Consider the following 8387-nt stretch of genomic DNA (forward strand, 5'->3'; position numbering starts at 1 on the left):
TTACTTTATTGAGAATCAGCTCTAGAGAGGACATGTGGTGGAGGCCATTGTAATAATCCAGGCAGCAGATGACTGTAACTTGGACCAGGTTTGGGCAATTGGTACAGTGTGAAGCAGTAGAACATTGGATGTATTTTAAGAACTTGGAGGATTTCATGATGCTTGGATGTGTGGTGGGCTAGTTCTCTTTTCTTGCTTGTCTCTTTCCTCCCTGCCTCAGTCCCTTCCTTCCCCCTTCCTTCCTTATTTATTTCCATTTTTCTTTCCTTTCTTCCTTCTTTCTCATTCTCTCCTCTCTCTCCTTCCTTCTTTCTGTCTTTCCATTCTTCTTTCCTTCTTTCTTTCTGTCTCATTCTCTATTTTCTCTTTCCTTCCATCTTTTTCTCTTTCCATCTTTCCTTCTTTCTTTTTCTCTCTTAATTTCTTTTCTTTCTTTCTTCTTTCTTTTCTTTCTTCTCCTTCCTTTCTTCTCATGCTCTTTCTTTCTGCCTGTCTTTTCTTTCGTTATTTCTTTTTCCTTTCCTTCTGCCTTTCTATGTTTCCTATCTCCTCCCTTCCTCCTTCTCTCCCTCCCTCCCTCCCTTCCTTCCTTTTCTTCTTTCTTTCCTCTCTCTCTCTTCCTGTCTTTTCTTATTTACTGTTTGTCCCGTGTTTTGGAGACCTTTGGTGGCTGGCGGCGGTTGTGGTCGGGCTTCACCCGGCGGCCATTTTTCTACAAGTGTCTTGTCCTCTGAAGCTCTGGCGCATTAGCCAAAGCAGGGGAGAGTCCCTGATGTGAGCGAGGCTGAGTTCCGGGAAGCAAGCAGCCTTCGTAGGGCCATCTGGTTCATTCCTGGACGCCGGCTGGGACATCTATGAGCCAGAGCTTGGGTGCAGGTTAGTGTTGGGAGGAGGCTGCCGCCGCGCTTCCAGGCTCAGCCAGCCAGGCAGCTTGTGGGGCTGCCTGGCATATTGACCAGCACGCTGTCCCAGCTTTGGCTACTGGACCCACCCTGCCGTGGACCGAACGGAGACACAGGTGGACGGGAGAGGAGGGAGTCCAGCGACCGGCCGCTGCCCCATGCATTTGTGTCCCTGGCCCTTGTTCTACCCTTTCCTACCCATTTTCCCTGTGTCCTGCTCAGGAGGCAGGGACAGCCCTGTGGGTGGCATGGGTGGCTGGGCCTCTCCCCTGATCCCAGTTGTCCATGGCTTCTTTCGAGTCCTACTGGGGGGGGGACTGGTCCCTGGGTGGCGCGGGTGGAGGGGAGGGCCTCCCTGGTGCTTTATGCCACGGGGGTCCTTGGAGTTGACCAAATGTCCCTGAGTGCTCCTTGTCTGCTGGCGCTGGGGACCTGCTGGGGGCAGGTGGCCGTGTCGAGTATCAGGGGAGCAGCCATGGTCAAGTGGTTCATCCCTGTCTCCCGGGGTGGTATTATTGGTCACCACATATCGTTATCTTCTACCTCCAGGTCAGTGCTCACACGCTGTTTTCCAGCGACTGTCACTGGAGGGGTTGGGTTTTCCGCATGCTGGCAGGGTTTCCAGATTCCTGGTGACCTAGCGCCTTGGTCTGTTCTCCTTGAGCTTCACTGCCCGGGCCTGCGCGCCGGCTCTAGGGAGTCAGAGTGTCCCAACGGCGGTGCTTACCTGGGGTTGGTTTCTGGCGTCTTCATGGACAATGGGGGCGTTTGTGATAATCCTCCCCCCACCCCACTGGCTGTGTGCCGTCTGTGTCAGGCGGTCTTCGTCTTTGGGTTGTTTGTTGCCCTCCTGTGAAGGTGGGGCTGGCGAGGCTGAAGGGGGCTTTTCTGATCGCTGTCCTTGCTGGCGTGATTGATCTCCACACTCTCCCTGTTATTTAAGGCCTAGTCGATGTGGTGATGTCATGCTCTCTCGGGCCTTAAGCTGCATGCCAGGCGAGGGGTGAGTGGGGCCAGCTCTTCTCCTTCTGCCTGTGGACGTCTTATCTCTCCTCGCGCAGGCGGCAGTGGGTGGGAGGCATGAGTGCAAGACTACCCCCCTGGGCTTCGCTCACCCTGCCCTTTGCCTTGTGGTGTGGGTGGGGATCATGGGTCCTTTTGATGGAGCTGGCATCCCTTGCTCGTCGTTTGTAGTTGTTGCATGGTGGGGTCACCCTTCCCCCCCCCATGGGCGGGGAACCATCCTGCCTGGTCGCTGGCTCCCCTCAGCGTGTGGCTGCCTGGTGTGCGTGGCCCTTTTGCGGAGCCCCTGGAGTGCACAGGGTTGTTACCTATGGTGCCCGCAACCCATTGGTGGTTGTCATTTTTGTTCCCGGTGTAGCCCTCTGGTCGCCGGTGCAGCGTCTGCTGTGTGTGTGCATCTCTGAGCAGTTTGTTGGGGGTCTAGGAAGGTAAGTCAAGAGGCAACCCACCGTGCCGGGTGGGCAGGTGGGGGGATTTTGCCTCAGCGGACCTACGATGTTGCGTGGCGGACTTTAAAAGGCAAGCGCCTGCAGCCTGTGCTCTTTTCTCCCCGCCCGAGGGGATTCTTGTACGGTGGTTGTGGGTGATTGTGATGGGGCCAGGCTGGCGATGGGGTCCCACCTGGGCCCCACAGGGGGGCCACTAACCTGGTCTGATCTGCCTCAGTGTGAACCCTTTTTCCGTACCTGTGGGAGGGCGTTCTGTTTGAAACAAGGCGGGTTTTGCATGATGGGGCCACGACCCGCGAATGCTCAGGATTTGCTACGTGTGGTTTTACTGTATCCCACTAACCACCACATAACTCCCGGGGTGTGCTTGAGCACCTCCGCCAGGGCCCCGACGGGGACGACTGAGGGTCGGGGGCGAGCCACCTTTGACGATAAATCATTTTTTCTAGCGATCCTGAGGCATCCTCTTCTGGGGTTTACTGGATCCCCCAGCCCACCGCCTCTCTGTGTGTCGTCAGCCGCTGCCCCTGCGGCTGCAAGTTGTGCGTGGGCAGTGTTACCTCCTCCCCTGCCGTGGGGGGAGGGGTCCACCGGCCCCCCGCGGTGGGGGCTGAGTGCCATTCTTCACCTCACGTGGCTCGTGCTTCTCCCCTCTGACCTGGGGGAGGGTCACGCCGGGCTGGCGTTCCAGCCTTGAGGGCGCCCGCGTATGTCTCGCGCCCCCTTCTTCTGAGAGCATGCAGCTTTCCACCCACTCTCGTGACAACCCACGGATGGATAGATGTACCGTGCTGGTGCGTGTTGATGTTGACCGTGGCTTGGGGATGTCGGGCCCTAGGGTCGTTCCATGGGGGTGTGGTCTCCCTGGAGAGAGAAAGGATTGGGAACAGAGCAGCATGGGATTAGGCACGACGCCATCGGGGTTGAGGAGCGAGGTTGCTCTGGGACACCGGGTGGCGAGGACCTGGCCTGTGGGAGGGTTGAGGGGCCGAAGACGGCTGGCTGGTGATACGTGCGCATTGTGGGACTGCTCTCAAGTTTCTGGCGCTGGGATCCTGTGGTGTTGTTTCCCCGGTGGCCCGGTCGTGGTGGAGGTCTCTCCTCTCTTGGGCTCTCGTGCTTTGCCCTCGGGGGTCTCATCCTGTACAGGGTGCTTCCTCTTTCTGTTCTTCACCACTACCGACCACACCGGAGGAGTGTTCACCCGACTGCGCTGTCCAGACGTGACCCCGCCGTGAGGGGGGCGTAGCTCTGGCCCCTAAGACCTGGATGGATGGCGTCCCCAGGGCGCCGTGCCTCAGTTGAATGGTTGGCAGGCCTTTGTGTGGCGAGCCAAACAGTGTGGGGGGCGGCTGGTCGCGTGTGCGTGCAAGGGGGTTTCTCGTGAGCTGCAGTCGACTGTGGCGGCAGTTGGAGCCTGGGCCTTGCCAGGCATACGGGGGCAGGGTTTCCCCAAAGGCGCAGCCCTTCGTTCCAGGTGTTGCGGGACAGACCTTGTGCGGGGAGGTCACTGGCGGTGAGATCTCGTGCGTGTCCTCGCTAGTCGGTTGTTTGAAACTTGCCCCCTTCAGGCCTCCTGGTTGGCCGCTGGCCCATTTCCCCCGTCGTTGCCTTACGCCCTGCTGGACGGCTTCCTGCTCGTTACCCCCTTGAGCCGTCTAGTCCTTTACCATCTGGCTTTCCGATCTGGGGTCTGTGCGCCAGTGTGCATCGCTCCTGTGTGTCCGTAGCGGCCCCTCCTCTGTCGCTGCCTGCCCGCTTACCTGTGGCAACGTTGCGTGTGTACGATGTATGGGTCTCTGTTCCCCGTGGTGGCCATCTCCCCCGTCAGCGGGTTGGCATGCCTGAGCGTGCGAGTCCTGGCAGTCTCTCTCCTCTGGCCAGCCATCGTGCTATTACCCCCAGTAGCCTGGACGCCCGCGGCAGGGCCAGGACAGGCTTCAGCCCTGCCCGAGCCTCGTTCTGGGTGGGATGGGCTCTGGCGGCTACCGTCATGATGCCAATTGGCCGCAGGGTTTGAGCCCCGGCCTGTCTCTCTGTGCCCACGCAACTGGGTTCCCGGGGGTTCGTGTCTGTGCGGAGGCCCTGCTCCTACCGCTCCAAGTCCACCCCGTGCCCTTGTGTGCAGGGTGCGTTTCGTTCGTGGGTGGGCTCTTGTGTGCTCCGGAGGTCCACCATGGGTCCACCACGGGAGGAGCGCAAGCCAGGACGTCGGGGCGGCGTCCATCTCTGTGGCGCCAGCCCCGGGCTGCTCTGCTCTGGGCGGCCCCGCCCTCGTGGCTCCCGTATTGTTGGGCCCCCAAAAGACACTGGTGAAAACGGCCCCTCTCTTGTTGGGGTGTTGCTTCTCAGCTCACAGTGCTTTCCTACCTGGTTGATCCTGGCAGTATCATATGCTTCTCTCAAAGATTATCCATGCTTGTCTAAGTACAGTATGGCTGGGTAGAGTGAAACTGAATGGCTCATTAAATCAATTATGGTTCCTTTGGTTGCTGGCTCCCCTCCTACTTGGATAACTTGCAATTCTAGAGCTAATACATGCCGACAGGCGCTGACCCCCTTCGTGGGGGGGGGGGATGCGTGCATTTATCAGATCAAAACCAACCCAGTGAGCTCCTCATCAGGCCCCAGGCTGGGGTGGTGGGCTGGTGGTGGTGTTGGTGACTCTAGGTAACCTTGGGCCAATAGCATGCCTCATGAGGTGGTGATAACACATTTGAACATCTGCCCTATCAACTTTGGGTGGTAGTTGCTGTGCCTACCATGGTGACCACGGGTGATGAGGAATCAGGATCCAATTATGGAGAGGGAGTTTGAGAAAAGCTACCACATCCAAGGAAGGCAGCAGGTGTGCAAATTACCCACTCCTGACCTGGGGGAGGTAGTGAGGAAAAATAATACAGGACTCTTTTGAGGCCCTGTAATTGGAATGAGTCCACGTTAAACCTTTTAAGGAGGAGGATCCATTGGAGGGCAAGTTTGGTGCCAGCAGCTGCAGTAATTTCAGCTCCAATAGTGTGTATATTAAAGTTGCTGCAGTTAAAGAGCTTGTAGTTGGATCTTGGGAGTGGGTGGGCAGTTGACTGTGAGGTGAGCCACTGCCTGTCCTGCCCCTTGCCTCTCGGCACACCCTTGATGCTCTTAGCTGAGTGTCCTGTGGGGCCTGAAGCATTTAGTTTGAAAAAATGAGTGTTCACAGCAGCCCTGAGCTGCCTGGATACCCCAGCTAGGAATCATGGAATAGGACTGCGGTGCTATTTTGCTGGTTTTTGGAATTGAGGCCATGATTAAGAGGGATGGCTGGGGGCATTTGTACTGTGCTGCTAGAGGTGAAACTCTTGGACTGGTGTAGGGGGACCAGAGTGAAAGCATTGTGAAGAATGTTTTCGTTAATCAAGAACTAAAGTTGGAGGCTTGAAGACGATCAGATAGCATTGTAGATCCAACCATAAATTATGCTGACTGGTGATGTGGCAGCGTTATTCCCCTAAACTGCTGGGCAGCTTCTGGGAAACCAAAGTCTTTGGGTTCTGGGGGGAGCATGGTTGCAAAGCTGGAACTTAAAGGAATTGACAGGGCACCACCAGGAGTGGAGCCTGTGACTTAATTTGACTCAACACGGGAAACCTCACCCGGCCCGGATACGGACAAGATTGACAGATTGATATCTCCTTCTCGATTCTGTGGGTAGTGGTGCATGGCCATTCTTAGTTGGTGGAGTGATTTGTCTGGTTAATTCTCTTAATGAACAACTCTGGCATGCTAACTAGTTACCTGACCCCTGAGTGGCTGGTGTCCCCCAACTTCTTAGAGGACAAGTGGTGTTCAGCCACCAGAGATTGAGCAATAATAGGTCTGTGATGCCATTAGATGTCTGGGGCTGCATGTGCACTACAATGACTGGCTTGGGGTGTGCCTACCCTAGGATGGTGGGTGTGGGTAAGCTGTTGAATGCCATTCGTGATGGGGATCAGGGATTGCAATTATTCCCCATGAATGAGGAATTCCCGGTTTAGTGTGGATCATAGCTTGCCTCAAGTCTCTGCACTTTGTACACACCGCCCATCGCTATGACCCATTGGAAGGTTTAGTGAGGCCCTTGGATTGGCCCTGCGTGGGCCAGCTCCCACAGCCCTGGCGGAGCACTGAGAAGATGACTGAACTCGACGGTCCAGAGGAAGTAAAAGTCGTAAAAAGGTTTCCCTAGATGAATCTGCGAAAGGATCGTTAATGAGAGGCCCCCACAGTCTGTCGCTGAGCCAGCAATCCATGAGAGGCTGGTTGTGTGTGTTTCTTCACGTGCGCAGTGCAGGTGTGGGGCGGTGCTGTGCCATCGCCCAGCCTTCCAGCTAGGGCGGTTTGAGGCTCGGGGGACCGCGCGGGCGCACCTCTTGCCACCTTGCCCGCCTGCTGGCCACCGAGCACCCCTGCCCACTCCACCTTCTGGCCCCGTCTGTGACTGTCCCACATCGTGGGCCGCCATTGTTGCGTCTGGGGATGCCAGCTGAGGGTGTGGCAGGTCCCATCCGTGTGGAGTTTGCTGGAGTTCTGGGTGGACCAAGGACTCTGGGCCACCAGGAGTCTCACCGTGTCCTACTGTCTCCCGCGGCTGTCCGCCTGGGACGTGTCCCGCCCTTTCCCTCACCGGTCCTCTGCGGTCTGTTCGTGTGGTGGTTGGGGGGATTGGGTTGGGCCATCACGGGCCATGGTAGCAGCGCGTGACCTGCACCCTGCCAGCGGCCGTGGCTGGAACCCGCGAGGTGGTGGTGATGTGGCTGTTGGTGGTGAAGGGTGGACGCTGCCGTCTTCCCTCCACCTCTGCCACCCCTGTCCAAGTACTTAGTGCGTCCCGACGTGGAGATTTGAAGACCCCTGGGGGTCGCCTGTCTACCCGTGGGTCAGGGGACTGTGGGCCTGGCGTTCTTTGGGTGGAGGCGGTGAAGGTTTGGAGGGCCTGGCCTTGCTCCAGCAGACCCCAAGACCTCTTCTCCTCCTTCCGTGTCACCCGGATTCCGTCCGCGGGCTGGGGTGCCGGGTGTGTGTGTGGGCCCACCATTGGTGGTTTGTGCTGTCGTGGAGAAAGGGGGTTTGAACACGGCTGTCATTGTTGCGCCTGTTGCCGGCATGCTGTGCCTGAGCTCTGTGCTGTGGGACCGGGAACAGCCCCCCACCCCCCGTGCCTGTGGGATGTCCCTGCACGTGTACCGGGTGCCTCCTGTGACAACTTCTGACCTTTTGGTGTCTGGTCCTGTCATCATGACTGGCCGGCCTGACTCAATTCCTTCCTCCTTTGAGGGTTGGGGAAGGTGTGCCAGGGACAGCCTCCCTCTGTGAAGGCTCTTGACCATCAAACCTCATATGACTCTTAGCGATGGGTCACTGGGCTCGTGCGTGAATGAAGAACGCAGCCAGCTGAAAGAATTAATGTGAATTGCAGGACACATTCATCATTGACACTTTGAATGCACTTGTGGCACTGGGTTCTTACCAGGGCTATGCCTGCTTGAGCGTTGCTTGATGATCAATCGCCCCTGGGGTGTGCCTCCGGGCCTCCACAGGCTTGCTGGGCTGCTGGTTTCCCTCGCAGGGACCCGCTGAAGGGGCCTCCCTCACCCCTAAGTGCAGACCTTGGCGGTGTGCCCCTCCTCTTCTGTCTGATTCCCCTGACATAAGCCCCACGTTGGTGTGTGGGGTGGTGGCGACAGGCCACTGGCCTCGACGAGGGAGAGAGACCGGGAGGGCTGTCTCACGCCGAGCTTTCTCCCGTGGCTGCCTGGTCCCATCTTCTCTGGAGCTTCCTTGTGGCAGGCGTGGGCAGACTGTCCCTCTTCTCGGGGTTTACCTGGGAGAGCCCGATGGGGGAGTTCCCATGCCCATTGCTTGCGTTGGTGGTTGGGTTGGTGCTGGGTGTTGGGGATGAGGTTTGGGTGCATAAGGGTTTCGTGTCTGGGTCGCCATCGTTTAACCTCCGCCCACGGTGGCGGCCCGGTGGTCTGGCCCGACTCCTCCCCGC

General features: G+C 57.8%; 1 pseudogene; it reads left to right on the forward strand.

Moving 5' to 3' along the window:
- The first annotated feature begins 7734 nt into the window (after positions 1 to 7734).
- Positions 7735 to 7887, forward strand: LOC123629129 (annotated as a pseudogene).
- Positions 7888 to 8387: the final 500 nt, after the last annotated feature.

The sequence above is a fragment of the Lemur catta genome, chromosome Y (assembly GCF_020740605.2).
Source record: "Lemur catta isolate mLemCat1 chromosome Y, mLemCat1.pri, whole genome shotgun sequence".
In the NCBI taxonomy this organism is placed as follows: Eukaryota; Metazoa; Chordata; class Mammalia; order Primates; family Lemuridae; genus Lemur; species Lemur catta.